Source organism: Tachypleus tridentatus, chromosome 7 (assembly GCF_004210375.1).
Source record: "Tachypleus tridentatus isolate NWPU-2018 chromosome 7, ASM421037v1, whole genome shotgun sequence".
Taxonomy (NCBI): Eukaryota; Metazoa; Arthropoda; class Merostomata; order Xiphosura; family Limulidae; genus Tachypleus; species Tachypleus tridentatus.
Window position 1 is genome coordinate 183846243 of NC_134831.1, and position 9009 is coordinate 183855251.

General features: G+C 32.0%; 2 long non-coding RNA genes across 2 annotated transcripts in view; one reads left to right on the plus strand and one right to left on the minus strand.

Moving 5' to 3' along the window:
- Positions 1-1845: 1845 nt before the first annotated feature.
- LOC143257451 (uncharacterized) lies at positions 1846-6692 on the plus strand. The gene is made up of 3 exons (XR_013031856.1): positions 1846-1982; positions 5678-5882; positions 6071-6692. It is a non-coding gene; the product is annotated as an uncharacterized LOC143257451 (long non-coding RNA).
- The window catches only part of LOC143257454 (uncharacterized), a 10924-nt gene continuing 3890 nt past the window's right edge, over positions 1976-9009 (minus strand). The window contains exons 2-3 of the long non-coding RNA XR_013031860.1: positions 5273-5364; positions 1976-2153 (exon numbers count right to left, since the gene is read on the minus strand). This is a non-coding gene — a long non-coding RNA (uncharacterized LOC143257454). The remainder of the gene's footprint in view (positions 2154-5272; positions 5365-9009) is intronic.

Below are 9009 nucleotides of genomic sequence, written 5' to 3' on the forward strand. Positions count from 1 at the left end.
ACACACACCACAAATAATCGGCATCCCCAAACCTCTTAAACCAGATCATCCAATATGACCAATAACATCCACATATGAATTGTTTAATTACAATCTTGGTAAATACAAAGCATGGGCATTCTCCAAATATGAAACATCAGCCAACTCATTCATCAAAGACTCTTATAATTTCAAGTCTAATCTTAATCAACTTAATCATAAAGCCTTAATGGCCAGTTTCAATGTTATATCCCTCTTTACAGAAGTCCCAACCACTGAAACGTGTAAGATAGCCTTAGAACTCTGTATCCGAGACTCTAACTCATCAATAGACATTCCCAGCAACCCTCACAGAATTCACCACAATGAAGACAAACTTCATGTTCAACAACCACAACTATATACAAACAAATCGCCTAAGCATGGGCAACCTAGTATCACCAATTCTAGCCAATATTTTTATGATACAAGTTGAAACACAAGCAATGAACACAGCATTACATCCGCCACTAAACTGGTACAGATATGTAGACGACACGATTGCGAGATTCACATCCACACAACACACGCTTAATTTTTTTTTAATCACATTAACTCTATTTATCCCAACATTAACTTCACATGTGAACAGAAAGAAAGGAATCAAATATCATTTCTTAAACTCAAAATTACAAGAACCGACACGCAATTTAAAACAGAAATCCACCGAAAAATCATCCATACCGGACTATACATTCCTCGGGACTTAGCACATGAAACAGAACAAAAACTCAACACACTAAGAAACGAAATATGCTCACCACATAAAATTAATGATGAATTAGACAAAATAAAACAATACTTCATCAACATCAACAAGTTTCCTCCACAAACCATAGTTAAATATTATACGCACACACCTAGACATAAAGGAAAATCAACCAACAAGAGTAAATATACCTTACAAATCAAAAAATCATGTAACCGTATACTGTTGCATACCATATATTCCCGATATCCAGCAGAAAAATGATCAACATTTGGCAAAACTAGTAACAAAATATGACATTTCAATTAATACCAAATTTATTCAAAAACCAGGCCAAATGTTCATTAGAATGTCAGTCTTGGTGTCCCATTTATGAGTTGGAAATTCTTTAAAAAAAACAACAAAAAAAACGAAGCTGTTTTAGATCAAACTATTCAAACTGAAATGTCTGTAAAACTGTTAAATATTGTTTATTGTATAAATATTAGATATGTCTCATTACAAGTTAAATTGATAGGTAAAAATAAAAGAAAAATATATGTAAAAAATTAAAATATAATGAAAGATGAAGTAAAATATGATATGATAAACTTCTTACGAGCGCTAACAAATATTCACTAAAAAAGGAATCATTTATAGAGATATTTATTCAAGTAATTTATTGTACAATAAAGAATGAAAACATTAATTTTTGAAACTGTACACAGCTAAGACATCATTGACACTTGTGATAGATAATTTATTCCAAAACATATTCTCTTTCTCAGTGATAAGTTTGTAAAAATTGAATATAATACGTTTTTAAACTTCATAGATTATTTTAACTGATCTCATGATATTTAACATATTAAAATAAATCTAGTTTTTAATAAGTACTGATGTTTTCCTCGTGAAATATCTTTATTACTTAATTGCTGACCATGTAATTTGTACATTTTTACATTTTCACCTCTCGATTTAAGTCCACATTAATTGTTCGTATTTAATGTTCAAAGTATATTTTGCTGTAACTTGTGTTCTCCAGTGATGTTTTGTTATTTAGAGTGATGTGGTAAACTGTGTAACTGAGTAGTACTACATTTTTACCCTTAGATATACTTTAATTTTCTGTGACATCTCTGAAACCTCGTGGTAATTTTGGTCCATCTCAAAGGAATTCATCTGTGTTTACCGAGAAAGCATCCCCACACTGTGACTTAAATATCATCTACAATAAATGAGCCAAGATGAGTAAAGTTTGAAGGCAACCATATTGGTGACTATATCAGTAATAACACATGAATAGACTTGTGGCTCTATTAGGAAGTCCCAAGTTTGTAACATCTATTTAAGTAGATACGTTAGCACAGTCTAGGTTAGATTAAAATATTTAAAAACACTGACATACCTGGAAATTCTTGGAAACCCGAGGTGGTACAGCACTTTACTACAGAATTACAAGGATAAAATCAGGGTTTTCATTGTCATCAGTGAACATGTCAGATAGCTCGATATGGCTTTATTACAAAATAACACACACACACACACAATATAATGTTATAATAACACACACAATATAATTTAATGTTATATAATGTTATAATAACACACACACAATATAATTTCATGTTGTACGATGTTATACTTGCAAAAATATTTATTCCTCGACATATTTTTTCAATAAGTTATTCAACAACATTTTTATTTAAATATTTTGTGTTTGATATAAAGTTATTATACCTGATTTTATTTATAAATTAATTTTAAATATTAAGTACATTATCGGTTGCCATGTGTTATATTCAGTTTTATTTTTCTAGTTATATTTATAACTGATGGTTTATGTGTTATGTATACATAGGAAGTTATATCATATCACTGTACATACCCTAAAATATCAGTTTTCATACTATTTTCAATAAGAATTCTTATTGTTCATTGCAACCTTCAAAGAGTGAAAATGTTTATACTCTCTTCTAGCCTTGAAACTCCCACCTACTCTACGTTTCAATGTGATTTAGCTGCGTTGTAGCATGTAAATGTCCAAGAACAACTCTTCACTAAAACACACACCACTATCACAGCTAACTTCCTGTTTACTGTAGTACACATTCTTCAATTCTGTATTAGTCAGAAAAGAAGCACCAGAAGTGTGAGGAGAGTATAGTATCTGTAAGAAAATATTAACTTTGATTCGATATCTTACTGAAACTAATGTAACAACAGGAATGTCACTGGGGATCTCACATTTACTTGGTTTAGGAACCTAGACAAGCAGTCCTCGGAAAGTGTCCAAAGAATCTGGTTGGAATGTTATTTTTGTAAGAGAAATAAGCCAGTGAGAAAACACACTAACCAGGTATATTATTTTTCCATCTTGAAAGTCTAGGTCACTAAATTGTATGTAAAAATGAGTATGACATTCTTAATTGTAGATATGCTGTCTGGTTTATCTTATTTACCAATACATCTAGACTGTTCCATCTCTTTTTCTGTACCAGACCTCCCAGGAATAAACCAGCTGGAGAAAGTATGATGAGGGTTCCTTAGTCAACTAATATTATTTGGTTGGTCAAATTCCTTTCTAAAACCAATTCTCTCACAAAATAATCAGTAGGATTTTGTAGATTGTGGAATACTCAGCCAGTTATAATCTTCTCTGATATGGAACAAAGGAAAAAGGATATAGGAATGGAAAGTACATGTGCAGCTTGTCCAAAAGCCACATGTAAAGCAAGAGAGTGGCAAAAGTGGGATGATACATTTGCTTTCTAACAGAGTGGACACCACCTACCAAATTGTTAGCTCCCTATATAGTTCTGCATTCCAAAGATGCATTTTTAAATGATAGAGATTTACTTTGGTTTTGTACTTATATTTTTAAGCTTATGAACTTACAAGCTTGTATTACTATTTCTGTCTCTATTGTGAGAGAAGAACTACCTCACATAAGTCAAATCTCAACAATGGCTAGGTAAAGTAGTTACATGTTGATGACGTAACAGCTTATTTTCATATATTAGTGATTTTCATTATGCAGCCTACAACTTCACTTCCTATGGTTTTAATCTCTTTCATCTCCCGTTTTCAATGGGAAATTTAGCTTGTTTATTTATTTCCATCTACAACTTAAGGCTTTGTCAACTTCGTTTCCTCTTGAGGACAGTATTCAGCCATCCTCTCATTATGTGTACGTGATTTCACAGCTGTGTTCCATTCTGTATCTTCTCTCATTAGGTGGACATCATTTCACAGCTATATTCCATTCTGTATCTTCTCTCATTATGTGTATATCATTTCACAGCTGTGTTCCATTCTGTATCTTCTCTCATTATGTGGACATCATTTCACAGCTATGTTCCATTCTGTATCTTCTCTCATTATGTGGACATCATTTCTGAGTTATGTTCCAGTTTGTATCTTCTCTCATTATGTGTACATCATTTCACAGCTGTGTTCCATTCTGTATCTTCTCTCATTATGTGTACACCATTTCACAGCTGTGTTCCATTCGGTATCTTCTCTCATTATGTGTACATGATTTCACAACTATGTTCCAGTTTGTATCTTCTCTTGTTATGTGTACATCATTTCTCAGCTATGTTCCATTCTGTATCTTCTCTCATTATGTGTACATCATTTCACAGCTGTGTTCCATTCTGTATCTTTACTTTTATCTCATGACACTTCTTAATTCATTTTTCATCACCAGTGATGTTTTGTTTAAACTTTTTTCTGTTTATTATGGTGTTGTTTATTAAACTGATGTTGGAAAGTTTGAAATGCAAGAGTTTATGATAATTGTCTTAGAAAATCAATGTGTAATAAGTTGTTCTGTTACTGTACGTATGATTTTTCATCATATCTATATAATTTTAATGTGTGGAAATAGGCAGGTATGTGGATACCTTGGTATAATCCTGAATAAATTAATTTACCATCTGAGCTGAAGGATGTGGTACGAAGGCCCAAAAAAGAGAGGCTTTTCTTTCTTAGATAGGTGGTAAATGTATACAGACGTTGAGTATTCAACTGATACAAAGGATCTTGTAGAATAGATAGGGATTGATAGAGAATTTCAGTGAACCTACAGAAATCTTCCATTAATTCAATCATACTCAGTAACGTGTGAAAGTAAGTATGAGTCAAAGGTATAGGGACTTCCATCATAGACATGACTCTCAAAATAGAAATAATTTCAGTATAAGACAGATTAGAAGTGGATCAACCTAAAATAAAAGGAAGAAAATTCAGCCCCTTTGAGAAATGTTTGAAAATTTTCCTCAGTGAAAAGGGTATTAAAATTCATATGAAATTCAAGATTCAATTTCATCTAGAGTGAATTTTGAAACTTTAGTTAATAAACAACTATAAAATAAAGGAAACACTAACAAACAACATGCAAAACATAAAAGTACAAAAAAGGAAGATTTTAACACATCATCAAATGTAAAGGAGAAGATGGAACCCCCCACCCCTTGTATTATCTCCTGCTGGTTAGTCACCACAGATCTGATTTTGGAAAGTTAACATTTTCTTACATAAAAATTTGTTTCAATTAGATACCATTTCAAAGAAAGATTTTATCTTCTGTTAGCATCTTTCTTAAGTATTTGCGTGACACTAGCTTTCAGGCAACTCCCACCTAAACTCTCGTTCTGGAAAACAAAGAATTTCCAGTTAACTTCATAACTGACTGATTTATATTATAAGCTCACTGTACACAAGGACGACATTAACCAGTTTCACGTGTAAAGTTACTTATATTTTACATGCAGACGTATACTATTTATTTTAGTTTTTTGTACTGTTGGGTTATCGATGGATCAATTTTAAGTTTATGGACTTATAACACTAAAATCCAGGGTTCTATTCCCAATGTTGATCAATATTTGAGGCTTCAGCTACTTATGAAGTAGTTTTATGTCATAAATCACAATCAATTCAAACCAGACCTACATCTCTTCACAGATGCTTATCTTTCTGGTTGTGGTACATCTCTGAATAGCTATCTCACCTCAGACATCTGGACCAGCATAAGCAATTCCTCCACATCAGTGTGCTCGACCTTTATTCTATCAAACGGAGATGTTTACATTTCGTACCAATGTTAGTGGATGGTTTGATTATTATCCATTCTGACAATTTCATGGTGGTTTTATATATCAATAATAGAGTAAGTACCAGATCTTTAACTCTTTATTTTTAAACACTCGACCTCATGAACATCTATCCAGTGAATCTGCTTTACAGATTATAATGTATTAAGAGCAATGTACCTCATAGTAGACCATCTGTACCCTGTTCCACCTATTAAATAGCCACTTCACTCACAAGTTTCCTGATGTGTATACTTTGTTTTAGGAACTTACGACTTCTTTTCTGATCAATAATGAAGATTTATGAGTACAGATGGAGCTAGCAAACATGGAATTGACATCACTCTCCTATTGGTAGAGAGAGGGCCTTTACTGCACAATAACATCATTATCCAATAATATAATTCATGAGAGAAGAGAGGAGAACAAATGTTGGTGTAGTCTATAAAAGAAGACTTCGGATATGAACTAAGAACAGTGTTTGTATATAGTGTTAAAATTGTTGATAATAATTTTATTGAAGAAGGGCTGATTTCTGGATAAGCAAGACTGCTTAGTGTTGTGTTATTATTTGGATTATTTCATGACTTAATGATTGTTAAATTCTTCATAATTATATTGTCAAGTGTTAATCATTTTTTACTTCAGTATTGGTAAAGTGAAAAGACAGTGTTTGTTTATGACAACTGTTTCATATGAATCTGGTTTGTTTTCAGTCCTTTTAATGGTGTAATTCAATATTTGAATTTATAGATAAGTAACTTTTCATTATTTGAAATTAAACACTCACTATTCTCTAGTATGTTTCTTACAGTAGTTTTAGCTTTGGTTTGTATTGATATAAAAATGGCTTCACTTTCTGTGTACATGTGTGTTTATTTTTTATTTCTCAGGTTTTTAAAGATTGTTTATCACAACATGAATTATGCCTGCTGTTTAAAGTATTAATAATTGAATGTTATTAGCATGATGACATATTGTAACTTTCCAAATCACTGAATAAAATTCACAGCAGTATGTGTTCGGACTTACATTGCTAGAAACTGGTTTCGATACCCATGGTAGGAAGAGCAAACATATCTCATTGTTTAGTTTTGTGCCTAACTTTAAACAAACTGAATAAAATTCAACTAAAAGCTTTGTATGAATAACTCCTTCAACAATAGATACATTTATAAAACAACACAGAGATATGGGACTAATAACAGTTTATTATATCTATAAAATTATCAGACAAACACCATTAGTAATTACATTAAAAACAAAATAAGTACTAACACAGCAGAGATATATGTCAAAATGTATTTTTAAAAATTATTGGTTTATATAACTGTACATAAACATTATAAAGTTTATAGCCATTATTTCTTTTTATAACTGTACATAAACATTATAAAGTTTATCGCCATTATTTGTTTATATAACTGTACATAAACATTATAAAGTTTATAGCCATTATTTGTTTATACAAATGTACCTAAACATTATAAAGTTTATCGCCATTATAACCTATGATGTACTCTTAAGACATCTAAAGATGTCTTAATTAAGTAGGGGGTACATTGACAGCTGTACATAGTATGTACATCATCTCCTATTAAATTATGGTCAATGTAATAACTATTTCGAAATTAGCCCACAAACTATCTCTAAATGGTTAACTTATCTGTAAAAATATCTTGTGTCACTTGTTGTGATGAGAATACACCTCACTGAGTGTGTAACCATCCATAACTGATACATCATTCAGTTTACCACGTAAAGTCTGGCTCTAACCTTCTGTACATTGACACATTATCCAGTTTCCGCTATGTCTGGTAAACGGATGGCATTGTTAAGACTGGTTCTCTGGTAATAGTTTTAGTTGTGGGTGACCTAAATTGGCAGATACTGGTCATCTGTTTGTGTTTTGAATGAAGCTGTCCAGATGTGTAATATTGGTTTGGATATAGTGCTACATTCATGCTAATGGTACATGTAACCAATTTGTATTAACCTGCTCTGATCGGCCAGTTTTCATCCATCTGATGGTTTTTCAAGTGGTAAAACATCAATATTTCTTTACTGAGGTCTGGACATTGTTCAGAAACAATTTGAAATACTTTAAATTCTATGATTGACTTTAAAAGAGGCAAGTGAGAGAAGCTTATGCAAATCTAGTGGATATAGTGTGAGCTCAGATGATCAGTTTCAGATCATAAGTCCAGTCATCACATATCTGATTTGGATAACAATAAACGTTGATTAAAACATTAGTTTTGTTACCATGGCTGGCTAGCATGTTAGTTTTGTTACCATGTTAAAATTACCTGTTGGTAATGAAATAAGCAACATTTGAACAAAATACTTGTGATATTTTATATTGTCAGATGTGTGTTTTGGATTATTTTGTAAAGATGGTAAAGCCATATCATTCTACATACTGATATAAACAAAGTTATTTCTATTTCGTTAGATCACTGTGTTACCGAGATCTGCAGTTTAAGTAGTGGATCTGATCAAACTTGTTATCAGTGTAGATACTAAATCTGATCAAACTTGTCATCAGTGTAAGTACTGAGATCTCACAAACTTCATCAGTGTAAGTACTTAATCTGATCAAACTTGTCATCAGTGAAAGTACTTAATCTTATCAAACTTGTCATCAGTGTAAGTACTGGAGATCTCACCAAACTTGTCATCAGTGTAAGTACTGGAGATCTCACCAAACTTGTCATCAGTGTAAGTACTGGAGATCTCACAAACTTCTCATCAGTGTAAGTACTTAATCTGATCAAACTTGTCATCAGTGAAAGTACTTAATCTTATCAAACTTGTCATCAGTGTAAGTACTGGAGATCTCACCAAACTTGTCATCAGTGTAAGTACTGGATCTCATCAAACTTGTCATCACTGTAAGTACTTAATCTGATCAAACTTGTCATCAGTGTAAGTACTGGAGATCTCACCAAACTTGTCATCAGTGTAAGTACTGATCTCATCAAACTTGTCGTCAGTGTAAGTACTTAATCTGATCAAACTTGTCATCAGTGTAAGTACTGGAGATCTCACCAAACTTGTCATGTGTAAGTATTATCTGATCAAACATAATTTTAAATTATGCTTTTAATTATTTATACGTTGGCTTTTTCTAATGCACAGTAATAGTTAAATATGTCTAGAGTAAGACACAACCCTCAGTGAACACGTAATAAAACTCTACCA